The sequence below is a fragment of the Anomaloglossus baeobatrachus genome, chromosome 3 (genome assembly GCF_048569485.1).
Source record: "Anomaloglossus baeobatrachus isolate aAnoBae1 chromosome 3, aAnoBae1.hap1, whole genome shotgun sequence".
Lineage (NCBI taxonomy): Eukaryota > Metazoa > Chordata > Amphibia > Anura > Aromobatidae > Anomaloglossus > Anomaloglossus baeobatrachus.
Genome location: NC_134355.1, coordinates 378857127 through 378866586, shown reverse-complemented (window position 1 = coordinate 378866586; position 9460 = coordinate 378857127).

The following is a 9460-nucleotide window of genomic DNA, read 5'->3' as shown; positions in this document are numbered from 1 at the left end:
GGAGGGATTGTACACGCAGCAAGAGATGGACAGGAGGGCCTCTGACTATATTTTGAGTTAAATCTAAAAATATTCAGACTCCTACCATAGTACAGCGTATGCATTCATTGCAAGGACTATCTAGAATTCCAAGGAATGATTGAACATGCAGCAAGAGATCGAGGAGGGCCACTGAATACATTTGTGTCAATTCTAAAAAGATTCAGACTCCTACACTGGTACAGCCTATGCACTCATTTGAAGGACTGTCTAGAATTCCATGGAGGAACTGTACATACAGCAAGAGACAGACAGGAGGGCCTCTGACTACATTTTGTGTCAATTCAAGGCAACAAAGACTGAGAAAGAGAGACTCAATGCTAAAGAAAGTAAAAATAATACAAGATTATTCTTCAACTACATAAACAGTAAGAAAATAAAAAATGATAGTGGGTTAAATGGTGGAAAAGGATGAAGGAAAGGCCAATCTGCTAAACTCCTTTTTTCTACAGTATTCATACAAGAAAATTTCATGATACATAACATGATCACGGATACCATAATTCCCCATTAAATGTCACCTATTAACCCAGCAGGAAGTATGGCTCCGCTTCAAAATCACTAAAGTAGATAAATGCCTTTTATTTTTAATCTTCACAGATTTCATAATAACAGGAACTGTACTGCATGACTGGCATAAGCAAATGTGGTGCCAATATTCAAATAGGGACAACATCTGAGCCTGGTAATTATAGGAAGGTAAGTTTAACCTCTATTGTGGGTAACATCCTTGAGGGTAAAATCCTTGAGGATTCCTAAGAGATGCCATCTTAGAGTATCTCAAGAAGAATACCCTCATAAACCAGTATAAACATGGGTTTATGAGGGATCGGTCCTATCAAACTAATTTGATCAGCTTCTATGAGGATGTAAGTTCCAGAATGGACCAGGGAAATGTAGTGGATGTTATCTACATGGATTTTTCAAAGGTGTTTGATACTGTGCCACACAAAAGGTTGATACAAAAAATGAGATTAATCAAAATACATGAAAATATGTGTAACTGGGATAAGCACTGGCTCAGTGATAGGAAACAAAGGGTGGTTATTAATGGAACACACTTAGGGCGGCTTTGCACACTACGACATCGCAGGTGCGATGTCGGTGGGGTCAAATTGAAAGTGACGCACATCCGGCATCGCATGCGACATCGTAGTGTGTAAAGGCTCGATGATACGATTTCCGAGCGCAAAATCGTCGTAATCGTATCATCGGTGCAGCGTCGGCGTAATCCATAATTACGCTGACTCGACGGTCCGATGTTGTTCCTCGTTCCTGCGGCAGCACACATCGCTGTGTGTGAAGTCTCAGGAGCGAGGAACATCTCCTACCGGCGTCACTGCGGCTTCCGTAGGATATGCGGAAGGAAGGAGCTGGGCAGGATGTTTACATCCTGCTCATCTCCGCCCCTCCGCTCCTATTGGCCGCCTGCCATGTGAGGTCGCTATTACGCCGCACGACCTGCCCCCTTAGGAAGGAGGCGGGTCGCCGGCCAGAGCGACGGTCGCAGGGCAGGTGAGTGCATGTGAAGCTGGCGTAGCGACCATGTTCGCTACGTCAGCTATCACACAATATCATACCTGAGACGGGGGCGGGGACTTTCGCGTGCGACATCGCAGCATCGGGTTGCGATGTCGCAACGTGCAAAGCCCGCCTTAGACTGGGTCACAGTTAACAGTCGGGTACCACAGGGATCAGTATTGGGCCTTCTTCTTTTTAACATATTTATTAATGGCCTTGTAGGGTACATTGAGGGTAGAATTTCAATATTTGCAGATGATAAACTATGCAAGGTAATTAATACAAAGGAGGATAATTTAATATTATAGAGGGATTTGTGTAGGCTGGAGTCTTGGGCTGAGAAATAACAATTGAATTTTAATGTGGATAAATGTAAGGTCATGCACTTGGGCAGATGAAATAACATGTATAACTATGTACTCAATTATAAAATACTGAGTAAAACTGTCACTGAAAAAGACTTGCATGTATGGGTGGATGGCAAAGTCAACTTTCCTGACCAGTGACGGGTAGCTGTTGCCAAGGCTAATAATATAATGGGATGCATTAAAAGAGAAATAGATGCTCATGAGAAGAACATAGTTTTAACCTAGTCAGTAGTGCGACCACACTTAGAACGCTGTACAATTTTTGTCTCCGGTGTATAAGAAAGACATAGCTGAACTAGAGCGAGTGCAGAGAAGAGCAAACAAGGTTGTTAAAGGAATGGGTGAATGCAATACTAAGACATGTTATCAAACTCGGGGTTCAGTTTGGAAAAATTAAGGAATAGGGGCAATCTTATTACATTGTACAAATATATGAGGGGACAGTACAGAGCTCTCTAATGATCTTTTTACACCTAGGCCTACAACATGGACAAAGAGGCATCCACTATGGTTAGAGGAAAGGAAGTTTAATCATAATCACAGACGTAGATTCCTTACTGTAAGAGCAGTGAGACTATGGAACTCCCTGCCACATAATGTTGTAATGGTTGATTCACTACTAAAATTTAATACTGTAGAGCTTTGAATGCCTTTCTTGAAAAATATATTACTGGTTATGTGCCCTAGATTCTGTGCTTGGGCGTTGATCCAGGGAACTAGTTTGATTGTCGTAAGTAGAGTCAGAAAGGAATTTTTTCACCTAATGTGGCGCTTACTGTCTACCCCAGGGGGTTTTTGTGTCTTCTTCTGGATCAACATGTTAGGTTAGGTCACTGGTTGAACTCGGTGGACTTAAAGGGGGCTTTACACGCAAGGACATCGCTAACGAGATATCGTTGGGGGCTCAGAATTTGTGATGCACATCCGGCCTCGTTAGCGACGACGTTGCGTGTGAAACGTACGAACGACCACTAACGATCAAAATTAAGGCTTCTTTACACCTTATAATTTCGCATACGATATCGTATGCGATGTGACCCGCCCCCATCGTATGTGCAGCACGTTCAAGTTGTTGACCGTGTCGCACAAACGATTATTTCCCGTCACACGTACTTACCTTCCATACGACAAACATCCACTTCCTGGAGTGGGAGGGACGTTCGGCGTCACGCGGCAGCCGGCCAATAGAAGCGGAGGGGCGGAGATGAGCGGGACGTAAGCATCCCACCCACCTCCTTCCTTCCGCATTGCCGCAAGGAGCCGTGGGACGCAGGTAAGCTGCAGTTCATCGTTCCCGGGGTGTCACACACTGTGATGTGTGCTGCCTCGGGAACATTGAACAACCAGACGTTCAATTTTTAGTAATTGAACAACGCGCATGCAATCAACGTTTTAACGTTCAATCGCAATCGCACGGAGGTTTCACACGCTACAATGTAACTAACTATGCTGGATGTGCGTCACTTACGTCGTGACCCCGCCGACACATCGTTAGATAAATTGTAGCGTGTAAAGCCCGCTTTACTCACCTAATCGTTGATCATTGACACGTCGTTCTAATCCCAAATATCGTTGCAGTTGCTGGACGCAGGTTGTTCGTCGTTCCTGAGGCACCACACATCGCTATGTGTGACACCCCAGGAACAACACCGTACCTGCGTCCTCCAGCAACGAGGTGGGCGTGTCTTTCTTTCGGCTGCTCTCTGCCACTCCGCTTCTATTGGACAGCTACCGTGTGACGTCGCTGTGACGCCGCACGAACCGCCCCCTTAGAAAGAAGGCGGTTCGCCGGCCACAGCGACGTCGCTAGGCAGGTAAGTATGTGTGACAGGGACTAACGATATTGTGCGCCATGGGAAGCCATTTGCCCGTGAAGCACAACCAACGGGGGCGGGTGCGATCGCTAGCGATGTCACTGTGTGTAAAATGGCCTTTGGTTTCAGACTTTCAAACTGGGAAAGGATTGCAGTTTGGCAATTTTCTTGGCTGGCAGACCACTATTGATGAGCTGGATGATGTGGATTTTCTTTTCTTGGGAAATCTTCTTCATGGCTGCTCCTCGATTTGAACCAGTGAACTTTCGCTTGGTATTCAACCTAATAACACACTAAACTATTGACGAATGTGAGAACAGGTTTTAATTTGTAGTATATGTGACGTATAAACCGGCTGTATAACAAAGGGCCGGTATGCTTTGCAGAAGCATGGGTGCTCTGCAATGTGAAGTTGGCTGGGACCTGTGGTTCCACAGGATTGCATTACATGCAGAGCCATGGAAGGGTGTGTGATGCTGATTACACACTCCTTACCACCTGTGGGTGTGGCTCCAGGGGTTAATGCAATCCTGTCTCTGAACCTAGGTGGAGTGTGTGTCTAGGGCAGTCTAGATAGAGACTAGATCCAGACGTCCAGTGTGTGGACTGGAAACAAGTGTGAGCAGGGAGCTCTGAGAGTGGGTCTAGGGCAGTCTAGATAGAGACTGGCTCCAGACTTCCAGTGTGTGTGTACTGGAAACAAGTGAGAGCAGAGCTGGGAGCTCTGGGTGTATCAGCCTGTGTGGAGGCTGAACACAAGGCTCTGATATTGAGTCTGAGGTGAGTGCAGCCAAGCCAGGTCAGGGCTGTAGGGCCGAATCTCTCCAGGAGGAGAGACAGACAGGGGTCTGCAGAGGGCCCTGGGTGCTGGAAGGATCCTTGGCTAGAGTTGTACGCTGGCAGGAGCCAGAGAGTGGGGAAGTTGCTAAAACTTCCATTATGGACTTATTGTTTATGTTTGAGGGCAGTTTATGCTGAGTGTTTTTAAATAAACTGCTGGAATTTCTATGAAGAGACTGTGTACGTGTGTTGCTGAAGCTACCTCACACCGCTGCAAGCGAGTGGAACCCCCACGTTGCAGGGCGCAACGTTACATATGGTGGAGGTAGCGGGCATGCGGTCTGGTTGCTAGGGGCAACGCAGCCTGGTTGCTGAGAGTAATGGTCTAGGACGTATTCCTCTGGATACAAGTGGTTTGCGATGGATCGGCGGATCCACGAAAATTTTTGTCTGCGCACTCAGGCAGCTGGCGGTGGATCGTCGGGTCCACGAACAGTGACCGCGCTCTCAAGCACCTGGCGGTGAATCAGTGGGTCTGCAGGGTTCTGTGCTGCAGTGGCGAGAGACCAGTGACTGGAGGTTCCAGGCCAGCCGGAATTGCGAAGCCCTGCTTGGTGAGCAGTGATACACCACAGGCTGGAGATCCTGGTTGTACGGGCGGTACAACCCGGAAAGGTTAGTGGTTCTCTAACCCCCCCCTGTCTTTGACCATCGGGTATTACCCATTGGAGCGCCCCTCCTGTTCCTCTTCTCGTTGCAGCATGGAGGGGCTCCTGAACCAGCTGCTGCAGAGCCAGCAGCACCAACAGCATGTGCCAGGAGGTCCAGTGACAGCAGTGGGGGGCTGAATGCCAAAAAGAGGGAATGGTCCCTGCGGACGTTGTGGATGAGCTGTACCAGTTCCTGGTCCGGGGACAGCAGGAGCTGTCAGTGTGTAGCGATGTCGCACCCATGGACCAGTTTGAGCTTTCCCTTCGGGGCCCAGTATGGACACTAGGTGCCCAGGGAGTTAAGGGCGAACGGTGTGAACTGGGGGCTAAGGACATTGCATGGAAACCCCAAAAGGGGGCGGAGTCCCAAAAAGGGGTGGTGGCCCAAAAGGGGGTGGAGCATCACAAGCCGAACAGGTGGACTATAGCAAGGGGCAATGGGATTCGCCTTACCTATGTCCTACCTGCAGTATAGGCTATCCATCCGATGTGAGGCCACAGAAGTGCTCCGTGGACTTGAATGGGCTACCTGTGTCTGGTCTGTTAGACCCGGGGAGCCAGCTGACCTTAGTGAGACCCATGCCCAATCTTCATTTTATGGATGGTAGGACAATAGAAGGAAGCTGTGTGCATGGGAACACTAAAGAATATCCTCTGGCCAGAGTGATGATTCAGACGCCCGACTGTATGGGGCGCCCAGACGTGGGTGTGGGTCGGGATTTGATCTATCCCGTTATCATAGGACAGGACTTTGAGTTGTTTAAGGACTTATGGAAGACAGAGGCCGGGACCGATTACACCGGAATGAGTCGGCCCCCGCCTAAGACAGCCTGTTTACCGTATGAGGATAAAAGGGGTCCTTGTTGTGCAGTTATGTGTGGTAAGGAGGAGATAGCACCTCCTACAATTGACTGTCCTAAGTTAGGGGTGACCAAAGAAAATGATGGACGGACCCAAGTTAGTGATGTGACGTCTCCAAAGGAAAGTGACAGTCTGACCACTAAAACCCAAGTAGTTTCAGGGAAGGAGACTGACACCTGGTTAAGCGGGGACATGTTAGTCCAGGACACCAGGGGGAGTGATGATGACTCCAGTAAAGACACGGATTCTAGAAAGAGGACAAACGAGTACAGTGAGGTACAGATGAGCGAGAAGGGTAAAACATCCTCTCGACGCCGAAGACGTAATAAGCGCCGAGAGGGGGCACAGTGTATGCCGTCTGAGGATGCAGAGAAAGTGACATGCCTGGTTAATGAAGACATGGTGCCAGTAACAACTGCTACGGTACAGTCAGACGGTGATATCCTACAAGAGAAAGAGAAATCAGAAACTGACCTGACACATTGTGACGTCAGAAATCAGCAGGCTGCAATTGCAGGGAAGGAGACCACCAAGGCCGTAAGGGTGGTGGTCTCTATGATTTCCAAGTGTGAAGCTGATTGTCTGTCAAATGAGAGTGGTATAGGAAATGGAATCCTACAGAGTGAGGGAGGAGGAATAATCCACAACAGTCACGGTGAGCAGACTGATGAACTACTTGGTGCTGGGGAGGATGACAGCGAATTCAGCCCCAAATCTCTAAAAGGAACAGAGCGCCATGTTGAAGGGTGTGACACCCAGGCTGAGGGTGACACGGCAGAGACCCCAGAGGAAGTTGAAGGTAATGCAGTGAAAACCCAAGAAACAGCTGACGCTGAAGTGAAGAGAGCCTCTGAGGAGGTGAAGTCTGGACCAGCGGTCTCATCCAGGACTGAGAGCCTGCCTGACCTGCTTGGTAACACCAAGATGGAGGATATAGAGAAGGTCGTGGGTAAGAAGAGTAAGAAACCCAAAGGTTCTGAAGCTGAGGCGGGTACACTGGCAAGCGGTGACGTGCTGCCAGAGAAACCGATAAATCGGGACAACAGTGGTCCGTGCGAGGAAGCCATGGAGAAGGAGCCGACCCGAGACTTGAAAGCTGAATTCTCTCCCGCTTCTGAGCAAGCTGACGAGCCACCTATCTGTGAGGCGGCTGAAGGTGAAGCAGCTGAGACCCAAGAGAGGGGTGACTATGACAAAGTTGCACCCCATGGAAAGGCCGGAGGTGTAGAGGTGAAAAAGGCCTCGGAAATAGTGTGTCGTAGACCAGAGAGGTCCGCAGGTGAAGACTCATTCAAGAGGATGAGCAACGGCTATCTGAAACACGAAACACTTCTTAGCCAGGCTACTGAGAGTCGAGTAAGGGAGTTGGAGAAAGAAGTGGCTGAGCTCCGAAGTCACTTGGCAGAGTACCAGTCCAGGTCCCAGGTAGCCTTGGAACAGATGGAGCAGCGAGTGTCGATCCTGACCAAACTTGTTGAAGCAGGGGAGGCCCAAAGAGAGCTGACTCTGGAAACGAAACTGGACAAGCATGTGGAAGCGGCAGGGATGAATGAGACTTCTGTAGTCAAGTGCATGGTGGATATACCTGAGGACTTAAGAGAAGCGTGTGCCATCGAGTGCATGCATGACGACTTTAAGAGAGCTGTGGAAGCGTGTGAGGTCTACTATACCCCAGAGGCTGGACAGTTAGTGATATTGTCCACCAGTGAAATTATTGGGCAGCGGGTGGCTATTCTAAAGGACATGCACTTCAGATGTGTTCGTATGAAGTGGCAGGTCCAACTGCAAAATGAGGAAGCCACGAGACAGCTAAAGTATAAAAGGAAAGCGCAGAGGCTGACGGAAGATATCGTCCAAGTACCCTGGGCTCTGGTGGGGAGAGTCATTGGAAAAACTGAACGAGTCATGCAAGACATGGTGAATAAGTCGGGATTAGTGAGATTAAGAATCCCTGCTGCTAACAAGAGCAAGATACCCAGGGAAGCTGGTATGGTTCCATTCGTCTGTGTTGGGACTGTAGAGAGTCTTGGAAACATTCGAAGCCTTCTTGGATATCGGGTACACCATGTACGTGACATGGAGCGGTTGAGGCAAGAAAACCTGAAAATTGAGGAGCAGCTTCGCCAACTGTGTGGGGGACAGCAGCCGTCTTCTCCCCGTTGTTCAGAGGAAAGAAGAGGAAGATGGAGTGTCGGTCCAGTAGTTAAGACACGCGATAAAAGGAATCGCCGACAGAGAAGTACCCTGCGATGTACTGTAGATGGTGGCCGCTATGAGCTTAGAGTTCCCGACAGTAGCCCTGGGGGTACACGAGTAAGCCTAGGTTCGGACAAGACTGTAGGTTTGACTGAGGACGTGTCTCTCTACTATGGTAACCCTGGGAGGGGGTCAGGGAGAAAACGGTCCGGAAAGGGGACGTCCTTTAACCCTAGGTTGACACGACATGGTTTGATGACAGTGTCGGGCGATGTCTCAGGGACTTATGCTCTTGGGCACCTTGGACGGCCCTCTCGACTGGTGGGGCATGGCGGCGGGGATGCCCTGTCTCGCGGCCCCAGGTCGTTGGCAAGTGTTCTCCCCTACGGGTTTGAACAGAGGGGGGGGTATGTGACGTATCAACCGGCTGTATAACAAAGGGCCGGTATGTTTTGCAGAAGCATGGGTGCTCTGCAATGTGAAGTTGGCTGGGACCTGTGGTTCCACAGGATTGCATTACATGCAGAGCCATGGAAGGGTGTGTGATGCTGATTACACACTCCTTACCACCTGTGGGTGTGGCTCCAGGGGTTAAAGAAATCCTGTCTCTGAACCTAGGTGGAGTGTGTGTCTAGGGCAGTCTAGATAGAGAATAGCTCCAGATGTCCAGTGTGTCGACTGGAAACAAGTGTGAGCAGGGAGCTCTGAGAGTGGGTCTAGGGCAGTCTAGATAGAGACTGGCTCCAGACTTCCAGTGTGTGTGTACTGGAAACAAGTGAGAGCAGAGCCGGGATCTCTGGGTGTATCAGCCTGTGTGGAGGCTGAACACAAGGCTCTGATATTGATTCTGAGGTGAGTGCAGCCAAGCCAGGCCAGGGCTGTAGGGCCGAATCTCTCCAGGAGTAGAGACAGACAGGGGTCTGCAGAGGGCCCACGTGCTGGAAGGATCCTTGGCTAGAGTTGTACGCTGGCAGGAGCCAGAGAGTGGGGAAGTTGCTAAAACTTCCATTATGGACTTTTTGTTTATGTTTGAGGGCAGTTTATGCTGAGTGTTTTTAAATAAACTGCTGGAATTTCTATGAAGAGACTGTGTACGTGTGTTGCTGAAGCTACCTCACACTGCTGCAAGTGAGTGGAACCCCCACGTTGCAAGGCGCAACGTTACATATAC